Source organism: Patagioenas fasciata, chromosome W (genome assembly GCF_037038585.1).
Source record: "Patagioenas fasciata isolate bPatFas1 chromosome W, bPatFas1.hap1, whole genome shotgun sequence".
NCBI lineage: Eukaryota > Metazoa > Chordata > Aves > Columbiformes > Columbidae > Patagioenas > Patagioenas fasciata.
The window spans coordinates 63,989,040-64,009,420 of record NC_092559.1 but is presented as its reverse complement, the minus strand read 5'-3'; positions in this window follow the sequence as shown (position 1 = coordinate 64,009,420).

Sequence of the window (20,381 nt, the reverse complement as noted above, 5' to 3'; positions counted from 1 at the left end):
CCATTGCCCAATCCTAACAGAAAACCTAACTCTAACCCTAACCTTAACCCTAAGCGTAACGACCCCAGCCCTAATGACTCTAACCCCTAACCCTAACCCTAACCCTAACCCTAAACCCTATCCCTAAATCCTAACCCTAAACCTAAACCCTAACCCTAAATGCTAACCCCTAACCCTAAATCTAAACCTTACCCTAACGCTAAATCCTAACCCTAACCCTAAAACCTAAACCTAACCCTAACTGTAACCCTAACCCTAAACTGAAAACTAAACCTTACCCTAACCCTAAACCCTAACCCAAAACCCTAACCCTAACTGTTAACCCGATTACATCACCTGGGAAGATCCACTCGGAGGGCAGGTTCATAAAATGCAGCTTCTTGGAATGAGGAATGCTGCTGTTCTGGAAGATTTCTTACCAACTGAAATGAGAACTACACACTGTAGGTTAAGAAAAAAAAAATTCATTATTGAAACAATAACTCATCCAAACCACACCAGGACTCACTGCCACTAGTTACGAGGCTGAAATGCTTCTTGGGAACACCTGGCAAATGCGCAGAAGTAAAACTGATTTGCCCAGGTGCCTGTATCTCAGTCAGATTTTTGAGTACTATTCTAAGATATTTTAAAAACCTATTGACTGAAAAAAGAACAAAGAATTTGTCATTGAAGCAGGTTGTTTCTTCTGGACATCTGAACTCTTACAAACATCTCCTTTCCTCTTTTAGTACAAAATCATTTCCACTGTATCATTCAACAGTAAGCCCACAGAAACAGAAGATTATGCTTTCAAGAAGAGCAAATAAACAGAGGGAGGTAAGCTCTGCACAGGTGTACCATGCTCCGGAACAGACCTTATTTTTAGTACTTGTGTTAAAATATTTCATATTAAAAATATAGTAGGAGAGTCGGTGCATTCTTAATGTTAACTTTAAAGTCCATTCTACAAGTACCTTAGGAAAAATGCAGACACACGTCTTAGCCGTACCTTGTATGGGCAGACCACTCCAGATTCTTTCTGTCTGTCTTGTACTTCTGTAGCAGAAGACGGGGCAACCGCAGTGAGACGGTGGCAGCGGACATCCAGCTGAAAGAGGAAAAAACCCTTCAGAACAAAGCTGGATAAGAATCTGACACTTCCTTTTTTCTTGCGAAGGCTACAGCTGAGTGGAGGAAAAAGTGTTTTGCACCATCTTTAGTACAGTTGTTGATACGGGCCACTGGAGTGTTTGCGGTTTTTACACAACCAGGCCTTTTTTTCTGACCCATTGGCAGCCTGAGTTCCCTAGAACGCACTTTCCCAGATACACGCAGAACACAGACACAGATATCACCTAAGTATAGCCAAGATTTCCTTCCTCGCCCTGAATGTTGGTATTGAAGAGTCCAGCAGCCCATCTGTCCTTGTGAATTGCCCCACTGGAAAAAAAAAAAAAAACAACCTTTTCAGGCCGTTTCCTCAAACGGTAAAGATACTTTAAAATTGCAGTTATCTTTTCCAACCAAAGTGATTTTGTGATTCCTTTGAAAAGGAGGGTAAGGAGCACATCAGCTTGCCAGAGAAAGATAGGGACAGGGAGCAAGACAAGGTGACACAGACAGAAAGACAAAAGGGACAGGGAGGCAGGGCAAAGGGAAGGAAATGTTAATGAAATATAACAAGGGAAAGTGTAGAGTCTTACATCTGGGTAGGAACAACACCAGGTTCCAGTATAAGTTGGGGAATGACCTATTAGGGAGCAGTGTAGGGGAAAGGGATCTGGGGGTCCTGGTGGACAGCAAGATGACCACGAGCCAGCACTGGGCCCTTGTGGTCAGGAAGGCCAATGGCATCCTGGGGTGTATTACAAGGGGGGTGGTTAGTAGATTGAGAGAGGTCCTCCTTCCCCTCTACTCTGTCCTGGTGAGACCACATCTGGAATATTGTGTCCAGTTCTGGGCCCCTCAGGTCAAGAAGGACAGGGAACCACTGGAGAGAGTCCAGCGTAGGGCAACAAAGACGATTAAGGGAGTGGAGCATCTCCCTTATGAGGAAAGGCTGAGGGAGCTGGGGCTCTGGAGCTTGGAGGAGACTGAGGGGTGACCTCATTAATGTTTACAGATACGTAAAGGATGAGTGTCACGAGGATGGAGCCAGGCTCTTCTCGGTGACAACCAATGGTAGGACAAGGGGTAATGGGTACACACTGGAACACAACAGGTTCCACTTAAATTTGAGAAGAAACTTCTTCTCAGTGAGGGTGACAGAGCCTGGAACAGGCTGCCCAGGGAGGTTGTGGAGTCTCCTACTCTGGAGGCATTCAAGACCTGCCTGGACGCCTTCCTGCGTAACCTCATCTGGGTGTTCCTGCTCTGGTGGGGGGATTGGACTGGATGATCTTTCAAGGTCCCTTCCAATCCCTAACATTCTGTGATTCTGTGAAGGAGAGGCCAAAATCAGAGACAAGGAGCAGGAGACAGAGACGGTGGGGAAAAATCCTAGAATGGGCAGCGGGGGACACATATAACGGAGAAGTGGGTGCCGGGCCGCGGGACAGAAACAGGAAGGAGGAGACGCCGTGACAGGGAGCAGGGCAGAGCGACAGAGAAACAAAAACAAAGAGGGAACAGGACAGAGAAACGAGGAGAAAGACAAGGAGAAGGGCAGAGAAACAGGAACGGGGGTGGGTAGGGAGCAGGAGTGAGATATTAAGCGAGGATGGAGATGGAGGAAGAAACTTGGGATAGCCAACAGGAAAGGGAAGAATATGACTGTGGGTAGGGAGCAGGACATAGGGATGCAGTGAGAAACAATGGGACAGGGAGCAGAATTAAAGGTCAGAAAGAATAAGAAACGAACAGGAAGGACGAATGGAACGCTGAGATGCTGAACAGAAAACACCAGCAACAGTGAGCGAGACGAATAGAGAGAGAAGAACAAGGAAGGAAGGAGAGAGATAGGAAGGTGGGGAGATAAGAGCTGCACGTACAGGCACAGGGAAGAAAAGAACAGCAGGGAACAGGCCAGAGAAACTGTGGGGAAAAAAAGAGATTGACGCAGATCAAGACAAAGAGATGGAAAAGGGAAAAACAGCTATAGAAGATGGAGCAGGACACAAAAATAAAGAGAAAAGGAGAGGTATAGGGAACCAAAATTAAAACAAACAAACAAACAAAAAAAAAACCCACCACCAAGCAAACACAGCAGTGTGGGAAAGAGAGAGGGGCAGGGAGGCACTGGGACGTGCAAGTGGGGGACAAGGCCTTGAGGTCCAGGGACTCACAGCAGCTCTCGCTCTCGGTTGCTGCCAGGAGGCTTCTAACAGCTCAGACGCTCCCATCTCCTTGTCTCCTCCCTTCCTCTTCCATAACTCCTGGCGCTCGGCCGTCCTCAGCCTAGGAGAACACATTGGGGTGTCAGGGCTCCTACGAGACGAGGCTTCGGGGACACGGAGCCTCGCTGACTCGCTCACCAGGCAGCCGTCCTGCTTAAGGATACGCGCATAGACCCTGCCGCACACGTTGGCGGCCTGGCCCGCTGCACGCCACGCAGAGGGACCCTTCGTCACCCGGAGACAGGGGCTCTCTCTCTTGCCTGCCACAGGAACCAGACATCAGGTCGACAGCCCTGAATTTCTTCCTTTTTACCTCTCCCCAACCTCTCCGGCTCCAGCCGCGGCAGCACCCGTCCACGGGCGGGACGTGCTCCCCTGTCCCTTTTCACACCACACTGTGAGATGAGCCTCGCCAGCCCAAGGTGGGTGCAGCCGATGGCATCCCCGGGTTGGGAGTGAATGGCTACATCCTCAGTGTGGCCTCTGGGAGAGGGAAAGAAGAAGCAGCAGCCATTAACACTCCTACCTGAACCTGCTCCTTCTGCAGGGGCCACCAGAGAGGTGCCGAGGGTCGGCTTGCCGCCTTCACGATGGGTTTCGGGAGCGGCCCAGGAACACGGGACGGGTTCGCAGGAGCTGACGGAGCTAGGGGAGGCTGCACGGGGCAAACAGGGCCATGGGAGGAGGCTCAAGGGGAGGTCTGGCGAGCTGGGGAAACACCCAGCATCTGCTCCCGGCCGGTTGTCGCCTCCTGCTCCTCTGCCGGCTCCGGGCACCTCCACGGGGGCTGCCCTGAGCCGCCTGCCTCCAAACGCCCCGGAGCCGTCCGTAGCGAGTGCTCCGCAGCCTCCTGTCCCGTCCCATCCAGCCCCCGGTGCCCCTCAAGACCCCACGGACACACGGGATGCAGCTACTGGCACTGGAAGAAGCCGGTGCGCTCTGATTGTCTGCTTTCCACCCCACCGTGCTGTCCCATTGGTTGCTCCACCCCCATGAACCCTCCTCGGGACACACAGGACCAAGGACCACGCAATTCGGGCATATTTTCCCCAAAAACACAGCTGCCGGACCCGACTCTCCGGGGCGGCTCTCTGAGATGGAGCGGAGCAGGTCAGGCCGGGCCGGGCACTCACCGGGGCCTCGCAGAAACGGTGACGCAGTGGGACAAGTCCGGGCTCCAACAGTGCGCGCACGCGGCCACTGAGAACGCCCCGTGCTCCTCGCGACGGCCACCTTTGCGCATGCGCATTGGGAAACCCTCGAGACACCCCTTCCCCCGCGGCGCGGTCCGCCCCTTCTCTTCCTTCTCCACAATCTGATTGGCCAGCCACGCACATCAATTTCCATTCTCTCCGCCTGTCATCGCCCCTCAAGCTTTCTTGCACGCAAGTACCAATTAAAAATACATTAGCAGTGGGTTCCTTCAAATATTCACTGTGAAGGTAGTTTCTGGCACGATTGTATTAGCGTTCTTACTATTTTACAGGAGAAACATAGGGCACAGCTGATTTTGCCCACGTGCAGTGCAATGATCACACGAGTGTGGTGAACCGGGTAAAAGGCCCTAGAAAAGGAAAATCAGGCTCCGTGTGCAGAGCCAAAACAGAAATCCTTTTCAAACTATTTAATTTTTAAAAGCTACAATGGGTATAAAGCAGAAAAAAGAGCAGTGAATATGTATAATGACACAATTAGATGGTTTTTCAGTTTCATGATGTGCTCTTTTACTAAAAAGTGTCTGCTGGAGTGGCTGTCCACAAACAGACAGGTTCCTGGTGTTGTGCCCATGGTGATTTATCCACTGTGGCCGTGGGTGTCAGGCCTTGATACAATATACACAAAACCTTGGGAGGGAGGTAATCACAGTAAAATGCTTAAAGATAATGAGGTAGCAGATTTGATTTAATCTTTATTTTAAAATACACATGGCTGCTGTCTTTTTTCCAGTTTAGCTAGGATGGACTTCAATATCTCTATTAATTCTAATTACAATACATGACAAAAATTGGGGGGGGGAAGCTTTATTTTTACAATGGCAAATACAGTCTAAATTGTAATTTGGGAAACAGATAAAGGGGTGTAGCAAATGAGGCACAGACTCTCTTTAAGATGTAGAGAGACATTTAATACAAACTCAGGTTTGCATTTGAAACATCGGGTACCTCTGTCCTTGATGTACCGATCCTGTATCAATCCCTCTGTCCCTGATGGTTCATGTCCCATACAGTCTTTGCTGCTTGTGTTATTCCACCAGCGCTTGTTCTCACACTGTGACTCTTGCAGTTTCTCACAGGCCTGATGTCACAATACTGCCACATCTCCCCCTTCTTTGTTTAACAATTGCACAGCCATAGCAGCATGTAACTGCACAGCCATTGCACCATCGAAGCTTTTTTCAATCATTCATTGTACACAAGATAAGATACATGGTATACAAATCAATAAGTACAAGACTCCACATATAAACATTCTAAGCAGTGGGTTAAAGAAGGGCTGTGTTTCGCAATTTTTGTGGCACCCATAACTGTTACAGAATCACTACTTAATATTCCCTGCATAGTGTTTGTTTAATACAGAATAATGAGCTCCTAGTCAACTAAGAATTCTATTTCTCTGTTCTCCAAGTCAGGATCTATATTCATATATTTTTGAGCTGTCTTTTTAAGACGGTGTAAAGACTCATTGGGAAATTCCTCACGATCCTGTTTAATCTCAAAAGGTTTTGGCATATTTACAGTTTTAGGCACAGCGTGTCTAATCCCGTATAAAATGCACTGTCGATACCAATTCAGCCTGTCCCCCGATATAAGGCTATTAGGATGCCACCCTGGATTGACGGAGGGACAATTTTGATCTAATGTTCTCTGTGTGTTCTACACCAATATCTGTTCTTCAAGAAACCTTTTACTGGTTTCAATTTCTTTCCCTGATTATCCTTTTTCAAAACAAATGCATCCAAAGGGGATAAATGCAATGCATATGTAACATTATGTATTGTGTAATATACCTTATGTAATAGGCAGTCTATGATTTAAAATATATATCTTCTTATATATTGCATGTAATGCATTACTATACTACACATCTGCAAAGACGCAAGTGAAGACCCAAGGCCCTGGTTTCACCACACATCTTCTGTAGGCACCATGCAAACCAAACCAAACAATAAAAGTGCCTTATCTCATTGATGGGGTTTTACCCACGTCCTGAGCTGGTCCGAGGATCTGTGGTCCCTTCCAGGAATTCCCCGGTGCCGGCATAGGGTCCCAGAGATCCTGGGATCCACGGGAGGTCAGGTAGATTATCCCATCCTCGTCGCCAGAAAATGATACCGAAAAGTCGGCAAACAGACTCTTTAACACTGTTTTGAAAGTTGTAAAAAGCAGGCACTTTTATTACAGCGCACTGGGCACTCGAGGGATCGCTCCTCTAATTGTGCATGCATTCCGCTTTCCTCTGTTTTTACATATCGTGGAACTCCCAAAACATCAAAACATGTCAACCAGTGTTTACAGATGTCACATGCTCTTTCACCAGTGTGTGCAGTAGCAACGAGAAATCTGGAATGAGCGTCTACAGAAACATGTACGTATTTACCCAATTCAGAACAATGCGTTACATCAGTTGGCTGTATTTCATTGGCAGTAATCCCTCCTGGATTAACACCCTCTTTGGATGGCACGGGTTTCAACTGTTGACAATCAGGGCAGGACATAAGAATGCTCCTGGTCTGATCCACGGTAATTTGAAATTGTCGTTTTAACGACTTTGCATTCTGGTGAAAGAATTTATGTGATAATTTAGCTTGCTCCAAGGCTTTATGCGCAGTAAGGGGCACAACTCGTGCATCGGCCCTCCTATTGCCTTCCGCAAGTGGTCCTGGAAGGGTCACTGCGAGAGCGGGTGTACATTGCATAATAACCATGACATCTATGATTTATTAGAAACCACAGCATTCTCAATTCAGCCATCAAAAGAGGATTATCCTCTTCCTTAAGAAAAGAAGCTTCCAGGCGGTTAAGTATGCCAGCTGCGTAATATGAGTCAGTTACAACATTCAAAGGTTCGTTACAGAACACCTCAAAAGCGATCCTAACAGTTGTTAGCTCAAGAACTTGTTTGACCCTTGGTCTCTTTTTTCTACCTTGTGTTTGCAACACTGGGTATCTGAGTTTAGCCATGTAATTACAACTTTACGTGAGCAACCAGAAGCATCAGTAAATACAGTCTTGTTGCTTACTGGTCGTTGTTGACAGCAGCATTTGCTGTACAATGGTAAATTACCAATTTCAGCCCACAGTTTATGCTGAGGGTAATAAACTGATATGTTCCCTGCATATGTTGCCAATGCAATCTGGAAATTCACATCTTCAGTTAATAACCGTTGCAAATTCTCTTTTGTTGGGCGAATCCCACAAACCATCATTTGCCAAAAGTGTTCACTGGGGTGTACATGCAGGGGCTTTGTTATCAGCCAACCCTTTCTCTGCTACTGCATCCGTGGTTAGTGCATTTTTGCCTGATATATCTACAAGATCCCCCTCCTTCCCTGGCAAGGGAGGAGCAGAAGGTTCACAGTTAGTTGTGACCTGTGCAGCTGCTTCCTTCTGAGCCGCTTTTAAAGTAGTCATAATTTTTCCCCAAGTAGATCAATGTTCGCAAGCAGCTTTATCTGCAGTCGCGCTGCCTGTTCATATAATTCTTGTTCAACTTTGTGCCATACCTCCAACTGCAATGTACCTTTTGTAGGAAAGTCTGGCACGTGATTAGCAATCCATTCTTATAAAGTCACTGATCAGACTACTGGTACATCGTGACTTTGCTTTCTTAATAAACACCGAAGAACATCTAGGGTTTGTTTGCTTCAAGGGAAAATTTCCCTCCCATGGTTCCTGGTTCCCGGTCCCGTTTCCTGGTTCGATTTGGCTTCGCTATCAGAACAGCTGCTGCCTTCACAGCCGCACTGGAAGTCCCTGTTCTAACATCGGGAGAAGCGGGGGTGGCGGGGGCAGCACGCGGTGGCTCATCCGGCGGCAGCGGCGGCGATTGAGGAGGGAGAGGCAGTCGGGGCTGGGCGGAAAAGCAGCGGCTCCTCAGGCAGCGACAGCAGCAGCAATCGAGGGGGACGTGGGGGCAGAAAAGCGGCGGCTCCTCCGGCCACGGCCAGGACGTGACTTCATCGGCACCGGGGGCGCGAGACTGCGCGCTGTGGGGCTGCGGGGTGGGTGTGGGGCCGGGGGGCTCCGGGGGTCCGGCAGCGGCCGCCGTGGGGCGGCTGTGGAGTTACCTGTGGGGCACTTATGAGGCTGCTGTAGGGGCTCTTAAGAGGCATGTTAGGGTTAGGGTTAGGGTTAGGGTTAGGGTTAGGGTTAGGGTTAGGGTTAGGGTTAGGGTTAGGGTTGCAGAAGAGTTAGGGTGAGGGTTAGGGTATAGGGTTAGGTTAGATGTTAGTGTTGGGGTTAGGGTTTAGGGTTAGTATTAGTGTTGGGGTTAGGGTTTAGGGTTAGTATTAGTTTTAGGGTTAGGGTTACGGTTAGGCTTAGGGTTCAGGGTTAGGGTCATTAGGGCGGTTGTGATTAGGGTTACGGATAGCTTGAGGATTAGGGGTATTGTTAGGGTTATGTTTAGGGTTAGGTTTGGGTAAGGTTTAGGTTAACTGTTAGAATTAGGGTTAGGGTTAGGGTTGCAGTCAGTGTTACAGGTAGGTTTAGGATTTTGGGTTAGGGTTAGGGCTTAGGGTTAGGGTAAAGGTTAGATATATGTTTAGGGTTAGGTTTAGGGTTATGATTAGGGTTAGGGTTTAGGGTTAGGGTTTAGCGTTATGTTAAGTGTTAGGGTTAGGGTTGGGGTTTAGGGTAAGGGTTAGGGTTTGGGTAAGGTGTTAGGGTCATTAGTGTTAGGGTTAAGGTTAGGGTTAGGGTTAGGGTTATGTTTAGGGTTAGGTTAGGATAAGGGTTAGGTTTAGGGTTAGGATTAGGGTTACTGTTATGGTTAGAGTTAGGGTTAGTTTTAGGGTTGTTAGGGTTAACAGTTAGGGTTAGGGTTTTGGGTTAGGGTTAGGATTGAGGGTTAGGGTATTGGTTAGATTTAGATTTATGGTTAGATTTAGGGTTAGGGATAGGGTTACGATTAGGGGTAGGGTTAGGGGTACAGTTAGGGTTAGGGTTAAGGTTAGGTTTTGGGTTAGGGTTTAGGGTTAGGGTTATGTTTAGGTTTAGGCTTAGGGTTAGGATTAATGTTTAGGGTTAGGGTTAGTGTTAGGTTTAGGGTTATGATTAGAGTTTAGGTTTAGGGTTAGGGTCATTAGGGTTATGGTCGTTAGGGTTTAGTGTTAGGCTCTAGGGTTAGGGTTAGGTTTAGGGTTAGATTTATGGTTAGGTTTAGAGTTAGGGTTAGATTTAAGGTTAGGTTCTAGGGTCAGGGTCAGGGTCAGGCTTAGGATTAGTGTCAGTGTTAGGGTTTGGGTTAGTATTAGGGTTGGGTAAGGGTTAGGGTTAGGGTTAGGATGAGGTTTAGGGTTAGGTTATAGGGTTAGGGGTACTATTAGGGTTAGTGTTAGGGTTAGGGTTTGTGGTTAGAGTTACTTTTAGTGTTAGGGTTAGGGTTATAGTTAAGGTTAGGCTTAGGTTTAGGGTTAGGGCAATAACAGTAATGGTTACGGTTTAGGGTAAGGGGTTCGGGTCATTAGAGTTAGGGTTAGTAGGGTTAGGATTAGGGTTAGGGTTAGGATTAGGGCATAGGGTTAGGCTTAAGGTTAGGGTTTAGGGTTAGGCTCTAGGGTTAGGTTTAGGTTTAGGGGTAAAATTAGGTTTAGGGTTAAGGTTAGGGTTACAGTCAGGGTTATGGTTTAGGGTTTAGGTTTAGGTTTAGGGGTAAAATTAGGTTTAGGGTTAAGGTTAGGGTTACAGTCAGGGTTATGGTTTAGGGTTTAGGTTTAGGGTTAGGTTTAGGCTTAAGGGTTAGTGTTAATTTAGGGTTAGGGTTAGGGGTTTGGGTTAGGTTCATGGTTAGGGTTAGAGTCAAGGGCAGGGTCAGGGAGAGGGTCAGCTTTAGGTTTAGGGTCAGGGTCAGTCTTAGGGTTAGGGTCAGGGTTGGGCTTAGGCTTAGGTTAGGGTTTGGATTCGAGTCATTAGGTTAAGGCTTATGGTCATCAGGCTTAGGGTTAGGCTTAGGCTTAGGGGTTAGGGTTATGATTAGTGTTAGGGTTACAGTTAGGGCTAGGGTTGTTAGGGTTAGGGTCATTAGGGTTAGGGTCGTTAGGGTTAGGATTAGGTTTTAGGGTTGAGGTTAGGGTTAGGGTTAGGGCTTAGTGTTAGGGTCAATAGCGACTTGGTCATTAGTGTTAGGGTTAGGTTTATGATTAGTGTTAGTGCTACGGTTAGGGCTAGTGTTGTTAGGGTTAGGGTTGGGGTCATTAGGGTTAGGGTCATTAGGTTTAGGGTTAGGGTTAGGTTTAGGGTTAGAGTTAAGGTTAGGGTTAGGGTTAGGGTTAGGCTTACTTTAGGGTTAGGGTTAGGGTTAGAGTTAGGGTTAGTGTTAGGGTAAGGGTTATGGTTAGGGTTAGGGTTAGGATCAGGGCTTAGGGTTGGGGTTAGTTTTAGGGTTAGCGTTAGGGTTACGGTCAAGGACAGGGTCAGTGTTAAGGTTACAGTTAGGGTTAGGCATAGGGTATAGTGTTAGAGTTATGTTTAGGGTTAGGGTTAGGGTTTTGGGTTAGGGTAAGGTTAAGGGTTTAGGGTTAGGTTAAGGGTTTAGGGTTAGGGTTAGGGTTAGGGTTAGGGTTAGGGTTAGGGTTAGGGTTAGGGTTAGGGTTAGGGTTACGGTTAGAGTTAAGGTTATGGTTAGGGTTAGGGTTAGAGTTAGGGTTAGTGTCAGGGTTAGGTTTAGGGTTTAGGCTTACTTTAGGGTTAACGTTAGGGTTAGGGTTTAGGCTTATTTGAGGGTTAGGGTTAGGGTGAGGATTAGGGTTAGGGTAAGAGTTAGGTTTATGTTTAGGGCTAGGGTTCTTAGGGTTAGAGTCATTAGGGTTATGGTCATTAGGGTTAGGGTAACAGTTAGGATTAGGGTTAGAGCCTGGGGTTAGGGTTTAGGGTTTGGTTTAGGGTTAGGGTTAGGTTTAAGGTTAGGGTTGCGGGTTAAAATTAGGATTAGGTTTAGGATTATTTTAGGTGTTAGGGCCTAGAGTTAGCGTTAAGGTTAGGGTTTAGGGTTAATCTCTAGGTTTAGGGTTAGGATTGGGTTTAGGGTTAAGGTTAGGGTTTAACGTTAGGATTAGGGCCTAGGTTTAGGGTTATCGTTAGGGTTTAGGGTTGGGCTGTACGGTTACGGTTAGGTTTAGGGGTAGAATTAGGGTTAGGTTTAGGGTTATGGTTAGGGTTATAGTTTAGGGTTACTTTTATGGTTTAGGGGTAGGGTTAGGGTAAGGGTAAGGGTTAGTGTTAGGGTTAGGGTTAGGTTTAGGGTTTAGGGTTAGGGTTAGGGTTTAGGGTTAGGGTTAGGTTCATGGTTAGGGTTAAGGTCAAGGGCAGGGTCAGGGAAAGGGTCAGGGTTAGGTTTAGGGTCAGGGTCAGGTTTAGGGTCAGGGTCAGGCTTAGGGTTAGGCTTAGGTTAGGGTTAAGGTCATTAGGTTAAGGCTTATGTTCATTAGGGTAAGGTTAGGCTTAGGGTTAGGGTTGTCATTAGTGTTATGGTTACGGTTAGGGCTAGGGTTGTTAGGGTTAGGGTTAGGGTCATTAGGGTTAGGGTCAGTAGGGTTAGGGTTAGGGTTTAGGGTTGAGGGTAGGGTTATGGTTAGGGTTTAGGGTTAGGCTCATTAGGGGGTTGGTCATTAGGGTTAGGGTTAGGCTTAGGATAAGGGTTAGTGTTAGGTTTAGGATTAGGGTTAGGGTCATTAAGGGGCTGGTCATTAGGTTTAGGTTTAGGCTTAGGGTAAGGGTTAGGGTTAGGGTTAGTATTAAGGTTAGGGTTAGGGTTTACGTTTAGATTTAGGTTTAGGGCTAGGTGTTAGGGTGAGGGTCAAGGGCAACGTCAGTGTTAGGGTTAGATTCAGGTTCAGGCTTAGGGTTAGTGTCAGGGTTAACGTTAGGGTTAGGTTAGGGTTAGGGTTAGGGTCATTAGGGTTTGGCTTAGGGTCATTAGGGTTAGGGTTAAGCGTTAGGGTTAGGGTTATGGTTAGGGTTAGTGTTACAGTTATGTTTAGGGCTATAAGGGTTAGGGTCATTAGATTTAGGGTTAGGGTTAGGGTTTTGGGTTTGGGGCAGGGTTAATGTCAGGGTTGGGGTTTAGTGTAAGGGTTAGGCTTAATGTAAGGGGTTAGGGTCATTAGGGTTAGGGTAATTAGTTTTAGGGTTAAGGTTAGGGTTAGGGTTAGAGTTATGTTTAGAGTTAGGGTTGGGAAGGGTTAGGTTCAGGGTTAGGATTAGGGTTACGTTTAGGGTGAGGGTTAAGGTTAGGGTTATGGTTAGAGTTATGTTTAGAGTTAGGGTTGGGAAGGGTTAGGTTCAGGGTTAGGATTAGGGTTACGTTTAGGGTGAGGGTTAGGGTTAGGGTTAGAGTTTAGGGTTAGGGTCATTAGGGTTATGGTGATTAGGGTTAGGGTTAGGGTAAGGGTTAGGATTAGGTTTAGGAGTAGGGCCTAGGGATAGGGTTAAGGTTAGGGTTTAGGTTTAGGCTCTAGGGTTAGGGTTAGGTTTAGGATTTGTGTTAGGGTTAGGGTTCAGGGTTAGGATTATGGTTTGGTTCAGGTTTAAGATCAGGGTTACGGTTAGGGTTAGAGCTTAGGGGTAGGGTTTAGGGTAAGGGTTAGGGTTAGGGTTTAGGGTTAGGATTTAAGTTTAGGGTTAGTGTCATTAGGGATATGGTCATTTGGGTTAGGGTTAGGGTTAGGATTAGGTATAGGGTTTAGAGTTATTTTTTGGGTTTAGGTTAGGTTCAGGGTTCAGGGTTAGGGTTAGATTTATGGCTAGTACTAGGGTCATTAGGGTTATGGTCATCAGGGTTAGGGTTAGGGTAAGGGTTAGGATAAGGTTTGGGATTAGGGTTTTGGGTTACGGTAATGCTTAGATTTAGGGTTTAAGGGTTAGGGTAAGGTTTAGGTTTAGGGTCAGGGCCTAGGGTTAGGGTTAGAGTTAGGGTTAGGTTCTCGGGTTAGGGTTAGGGTTAGGGTTAGGTCTAGGGTTTATGGTTTAGGGTTGGGGTTAGGGTTTAGGGTTAGGGTTACGGTTATTGGAGTTAGGGTTAGGTTCACTTGTTAACATTAATGTTATGGATAGGGTTAGGATTAGAGAAAAGGGTTATGGTTAGGGGTTAGGGTCATTAGGCCTAGGGTCATTAGCGTTAGGGTTAAGGTTAGGGTTAGGGTTGGTCAAGGGTTAGGGTTAGGGTTAGGTTTAGCCTTAGGGTTGGGTACGGGTTACTGTTAGAGATAGGATTAGGCTTAGGGTTAGGGTCTAAGGTTAGGGTTAGGGTTATGGTTAGGGTTAGCCTTTAGGTTTAGGGTTAGGTTTAGGGTCATTCGGGTGATTGGCATTAGGATTAGGTTTAGGTTTAGGGTTAGGGTTAGGATTTAGGGTTAGGGTTAGGGTTATTAGGGTTAGGGTTATTAGAGTTAGGGTTATTAGGGTTAGGGTTAGGGTTAGGGTTAGGGTTAGGGTTAGGGTTAGGCTCATTAGGGTTATGGTCATTAGGGGTTAGGACTAGGGTAAGGGTTAGCATTAGGGTTAGGGTTAGGGTTAGGCTCATTAGGGTTATGGTCATTAGGGGTTAGGATTAGGGTAAGGGTTAGCATTAGGGTTAGGATTAGGATTATGGTTAGGGTTTAGGTTTATTGTTAGGTATAGGGTTAGCGTTTGGCTTTAGGGTCAGGGTTAGGTTTAGGTCAAGGTCAGCGTCAGGGTAAGGGTCAGGGTTAGGGTTAGGGTCAGGGTCAGGGTTAGGGTTAGTATCAGGGTTAGGGTTAGGCTCATTAGGGTTTGGCTTAGGTTCATTAGGGTTAGGGTTAGTGTTAGGGTTGACGTTTAGGGTAACGGTTAGGGGTTTGGGTCCTTCCGGTTATGGTCGTTAGTGTTAGGGTTAGGGTTAGGGTTAAAATTAAGGTTAGCGTTAGGGTTAGGGTTAGGGTTTAGGGTTAGGGTTAGGGTTTGTTTCAGGACTAGGTTTAGGCTAATGGTCCAGGTTAGGTTTTAGGGTTAGGGTTAGTGTTAGGGTTAGTGTTAGAGTTAGGGTTGTGGTTTAGGGTTAGGGTAAGGGTTAGGATTAGGGTTTAAGTTTATGGTTAGTGTCATCAGGTTTACGGCATTTAGGTTAGGGTTAGGGTTAGGGTTAAGGTAAGGGTTCGTGTTAGGGTCAGGGTTAGGGATAGGTTTTAGGGTTAGGGTAAGGGTTATGGTTTTGGGTTAGGTTAAGGGTTAGGATTCGGATTAGGGTTAGGGTTATTAGAGTAAGGGTTAGGTTTAGGGTTAAGGGTTACGGTTATTGGGGTTAGGGTTAGGTGTTAGGGTTAGTGTTAATGTTATGGATAGGGTTAGGGAAAGGGTTAGGGTTTGGGGTTAAGGTTAGGGGTTAGGGTCATTAGGGCTAGGGTCAGTAGGGTTCGGGTTAAGGTTAGGGTTATACTTAGGTTTTGGGTTAGGGTTGGGCATGTGTTAGGGTTAGGGTTAGGGTTAGGGTTAGGGTTAGGGTTAGGGTTAGGGTTACGGTTACGGTTAGGGTTGCGGTTACGGTTAGGGTTAGGGTTGGGTGAGAGTTACCGTTAGGGTTAGGGTTAGGGTTAGGATTAGGGTTAGGGTTAGGGTTAGGGCCTAGGGTTAGGGTTAGGGTTAGTGTCAGGTTTAGGGTCATTAGGGGGATTGTCATTAGGGTTAGGGTTAGGTTTAGGTTTAGGCTTAGGTTTAGGGTCTAGGGTTAGGGTGAGGGTTAAGGTTAGGGTTATTAGAGTTAGGGTTATTAGGTTGAGGGTTAGGGTTAGGGTCATTAGGGTTATGGTCATTAGGGTTAGTTTTAGGGTTAGGGTAAGGGTTAGTGTTAGTGTTAGCATTAGGATTACGGTTAGGGTTTAGGTTTAGTGTTGGGTTTAGGTTTAGTGTTAGGTTTAGGGTTAGCATTAGGCTTTAGCGTCAGGATTTGGGTTAGCGTCAAGGTCAGCGTCAGGGTAAGGGTCAGGGTTAGGGTTAGGGTCAGGGTCAGGCTTAGGGTTAGTATCAGCATTAAGTTTAGGCTTAGGTTAGGGTTAGGGTTAGGTTAAGTGTTAGTGTTGAGGTTAGGATTGGGATGAGGGCTAGGGTTAGGGTTCCGGTTAAGGGTAGGGTTAGGGTTAGGGTGTCGAGGCTTAAGATTGCAGGGGTGACAATCAAACCCTGGCAGATGTATTGTTAACCTCCTCTCCCCCCCACCTCCTCCGTTTGCCCCTCCCTCTCCCCCCTGTCCATTCAGGACAGGCGATCGGGAGGGAAAGAAGGACAGAGAGAAGAGAGTTGGAAAAATTAAAGATGTTTAACTAATGTTACTAATAAGAATAGAGAAAATAATACAAAATATACAAAACCAATCTTGTAAGTCTCAGCAACTGCAGAGCCAGCACCCAAAGTCCTGGATTAGGCTCTGTAGCCAACCGGAGCTGGATTCAGTCTCTCACTAGGACTCAGTTTGCAGGGACGACTAGCAAGGTCCTCTCCTAATGTAGGCCATAAGCAGAAGGGAAGGAAAAAAGGGACGAGATCTTCATGATCTCCCACTTTTATATGAAGTATCTACGTGAATGGAATGTTATATACCATTGGTCAGTCTCTTGGTCACTGGTTTCTCATTGCCCCTCTCGCGAGATGTCCATCCGTGCTTATCGATAAGTTTGCATTCCATTGCTACGTTTACCAAAACATGTATCGGTTCTCCAAGAAAACGCAGGTAATATGAAGGTTTTAGCTGACAGGCAAATTCACTAAAAGAGAAACTTGTTTTTTAACAAAACCAGGACAGCTAACGGTCCAGGTTAGGTTTTAGGGTTAGGGTTAGAGTTAGGGTTGAGGTTTAGGGTTAGGGTAAGGGTTAGGGTTAGGGTTTACGGTTATGGTTAGTGTCATTAGGTTTATGGCATTTGGGTTAGGGTTAGGGTTAGGGTTAAGGTAAGGGTTAGTGTTAGGATTAGGGTTAGGGTAAGGGATAGGGTTTAGGGTTAGGGTAAGGGTTATGGTTCTGGGTTAGGTTAAGGGTTAGGGTTAGTGTTACGATTCAGGTTAGGGTTAGTGTTAATGTTAGGATCTAGGGTTAGGCTCTAGGCTTACGGTTAGGGTTAGGTTTAGGGTTAGGGTTTAGGTTTAGGGTTCGGTTTATTGTTAGGCTTATTAGAGTTAGGGATATTAGGGTTAGTGTTAGATTTAGGGTTAGGATTAGGGTTAGGGTTATTAAAGTTAGGGTTATTAGAGTCCGGATTAGGATTAGGATTAGGGTTATTAGGGTTAGGGTTAGGGTTAGGGTTAGGATTTAGGGTTAGGGTTCAGGTTAGGGTTAGGGTTATTAGAGTTAGGCTTAGGTTTAGGGTTAAGGGTTACGGTTATTGGGGTTAGGGTTAGTGCTAGGGTTAGCATTAATGTTATGGATAGGGTGAGGGAAAGGATTAGGGTTTGGGGTTAAGGTTAGGGGTTAGGGTCATTAGGGCTAGGGTCATTCGGGTGATGTCTGAGGTTAGGGTTAGGGTTTAGGGTGAGTGTTAAGGTTAGGGTTATTAGAGTTAGGGTTATTAGGTTTATATTTACGGTGAGTGTTAAGGTTAGGGCTATTAGAGTTTAGGGTTAGGTTGAGGGTTAGGGTCATTAGGGTTATGGTCATTAGGGTTAGTTTTAGGGTTAGGGTAAGGGTTAGCATTAGTGTTAGGATTAAGATTACGGTTAGGGTTTAGGTTTAGTGTTAGGTTTAGGGTTAACATTAGGCTTTAGCGTCAGGATTAGGGTTAGGGTCAAAATCAGCATCAGGGTAAGGGTCAGGGTTAGGGTTAGGGTCAAGGTCAGTCTTAAGGTTAGTGTCAGGGTTAAGGTTAGTGTTAGGTTAGGGTTAGGGTCATTAGGGTTCTGCTTAGGGTCATTAGGGTTAGAGTTAGGTTAGGGTTATGTGTTAGGGTTCCGTTTACAGTTAGGGTTAGTGTGACGATTAGGTTTAGGGTTATAAGGTTTAGGGTTGTTTGGGTTAGGGTTTAGGTTTTGGGGTAGGCTCAGTGTTAGGGTGGTGGTTTAGGGTAAGGTTTAGGTTTAGGGTCATTTGGGTTAGAGTCATTAGAGTTAGGTTTAAGGTTAGGGTTATTTTTAGGGTTAGGGTTGGGCAGGGTTTAGGTTTAGGCTTAGGATTCGGGTTACGTTTAGGGTTAGGGTTAGGGTTAGGTTTAGGTTTAGGTTTAGGGTTTAGGGTTACGGTTAGGGTTTAGGGTTAGGGTAATGGTTAGATTTAGGGTTTAAGGTTAGGTTTAGGGTCATTAGGGTTATGGTCATTAGGGTTCGGGTTACGATTAGGGTTAGGGTAAGTGTTAGTGTTATGGTTAGGATTGGGATGAGGGTTAGGGTTAGGTTTAGGGTTTAGGGATAGGGTTAGAGTTTAGTGTTAGGGTCATTAGGGTTATGGTCATTAGGTTTCAGGTTAGGGTAAGTTTTAGGATTAGGTTTAGGTTTAGATTATGGTTAGGTTTAGGACCTAGGGTAGCGTTAAGGTTGCGGTTTAGAGTTAGGCTCTAGTGTTAGGTTTAGAGTTAGGATTAGGTTTAGGGTTAGGGTTATGTTTAGGTTTAGGGTTTAGGGTTAGAGTTAGGTTTAGAGTTAGGGTTAGGGTTTTGGGTTAGCGTTTTGGGTTAGCGTTAGGTTACGGGTTAGGGTTAGGGTTAGGGTTAGGGTTAGGGTTAGGGTTAAGGTTAGGGTTAGAGTTCGGGTTAGCGTTAGGACTAGGGATAGGTTTTGGGTTTAGGTTCATGTTTACGGTTAGGGTTACTGTCAAGGGCAGGGTCAGGGAAAGGGTCAGGGTTAGGGTTAGGGTCAGGGTTAAGGTTATGCTTAGGTTAGTGTTAATGTTAGGGTCATTATTTAAGGATAATGATCATTAGGGTTATGGTTAGAGTTAGGGGTTCAGGTTAGTGTCAGGATATAGGGTTAGGGGTAGGGTTAGGGTTATTGTTAGGGTTAGAGTTAGGCTTACGGTTGGGGTTAGGGATTAGGGTTAAGGTTAGGGTTAGGGTTACTGTTTAGGGTTAGGGTTACTGTTTAGGTTTAGGGTCATTAGGGTGATGGTCAATAGGTTTACTGTTAGGTTTAGGTTGAGGGTTAGGGTCATTAGGGTTATGTTTAGGTTTAGGGTAATGGGTTAGGGTGATTAGGGTAAGGGTTAACTTAGGGTTAGGGTTAGGGTTAGAGTTGGATAAGGGTTAAGGTTAGGTTTAGGATTATCGTTAGTTTTATGTTAGGTTTAATGTTAGACTTATGGTTTCGGTTATGATTAGGATTTAGGGTTAGGGTTAGGTTTAGGGTCATGGTCAGGCTTAGTGTTAGGGTCAGGGTTAGGGTCAGTCTTAGGCTAGGTTTAGGATTAGGGTTAGGGTTAGGGTTGTTAGGGTTAGGGTTGTTAGGGTTAGGGTTAGGGTTAGTGTTTAGCATTTAGGTTTAGGGTTAGGGTTAGAGTATAGAGTTTGGGTTAGGGTCATTACGGTTATGGTCATTAGGGTTAGGGTAAGGTTTAGGATTAGGTTTAGGATTAGGGTTAGGGCCTAGGAAGAGGCGGTTGACTACACAACTTAAGACTGCCTCTGATAAGAAAGAAAGAAGGGTGATTGTAATCAAAAATTCCCTTCTGAAAGGAACAGAGGGCCCAATATGCAGGGTTGACCCTCATCTTAGGGAAGTCTGTAGTCTACCTGCAGCCCAGATCAAGGATATTGCTAGAGAGCTCCCCAGACTGGTGCACCCGACAGACTACTACCCGCTGCTGGTCTTCCAGACAGATGGGGAGGAAGCTGCTTCCCGTAGTCTGAGGAGAATGAAGAACGATTTCAAGGTCTTGGGAAGGATGGTGAAAGACTCAGGGGCTCAAGTGATCTTCTCTTCACTCCTTCCCTCTTCAAGTGACGATGTGGGGTGGAATGGGAAAATTCAATCTCTAAATGGTTGGCTCCAATACTGGTGCTACAGGCAGGGCTTTGGTTTTTTCCATAATAACTGGTTTTATAAGACTCCAGTCCGGAAAGGATTATCTCGCAGGGTTTTGGGTTAGGGTAAGGTCTAGGGTTAGGGTTAGGGTTAGGGTTAGGGTTAGGGGTAGGGGTAGGGGTAGGGGTAGGGGTAGGGTTAGTGGTAGGGTTAGGGCTTAGGGTTAGTGTTGGTTTTACAGTTAGGTTATGGTTACGGTTATGTTTAGGGTTTCGGCTTAGGGTTAGTGTTAGTTTTAGAGTTAGGTTACGGTTACGTTTAGGGCTTAGGGTTAGGGTTAGGGTTAGGGTTAGGATCATTAGCGTGATGGTCATTAGGTTTAGGGTTAGGTTTAGGGTTAGGGTTAGGGTCATTAGGATAATGGTTAGGGTTAGGGTGAGCGGTTTGAGTCATTAGAGTTAGGGTCAGTAAGCTTAGGGTTAAGTTTAGGGTTTTGGTTACATTTAGGGTTAGGGTTGGGTAAGAGTTAGGTTTAGGGTTAGGATTAGCGTTAGGTTTAGGGTTGGGTTTGGGGTTAGAGTAAGGGTCAGGGTTAGGGTTTAACGTTAGAGCTAGGGTCATTAGGGTTATGGTCTTTAGGGTTATGGTTAGGGTTAGGGTTCGGTTTAAAGTTAGGGTTAGGGTTAGGGTTCGGGTCAGGGTCAGGGTGAGGTTCAAGGTTAGGGTCAACGTCAGGGTCAGGCTTAGGGATAGGGTCATTAGGGTTAGGCTTAGGGTCATTAGGGTTAGGGTTAAGGTTAGGGTTAGTTTTAGGGTTAGGGTTAGGGTTACTGTTAGGGTTAGGGTTTAGGGTTAGGGTTAGGCTTAAAGTTTGGTCTTAGGGTTGTGGTCATTAGGGTTGTGGTCATTAGGGTTAGGGTTAAGGTTTGGTGTAGGGTTAGTTATGGGTTAC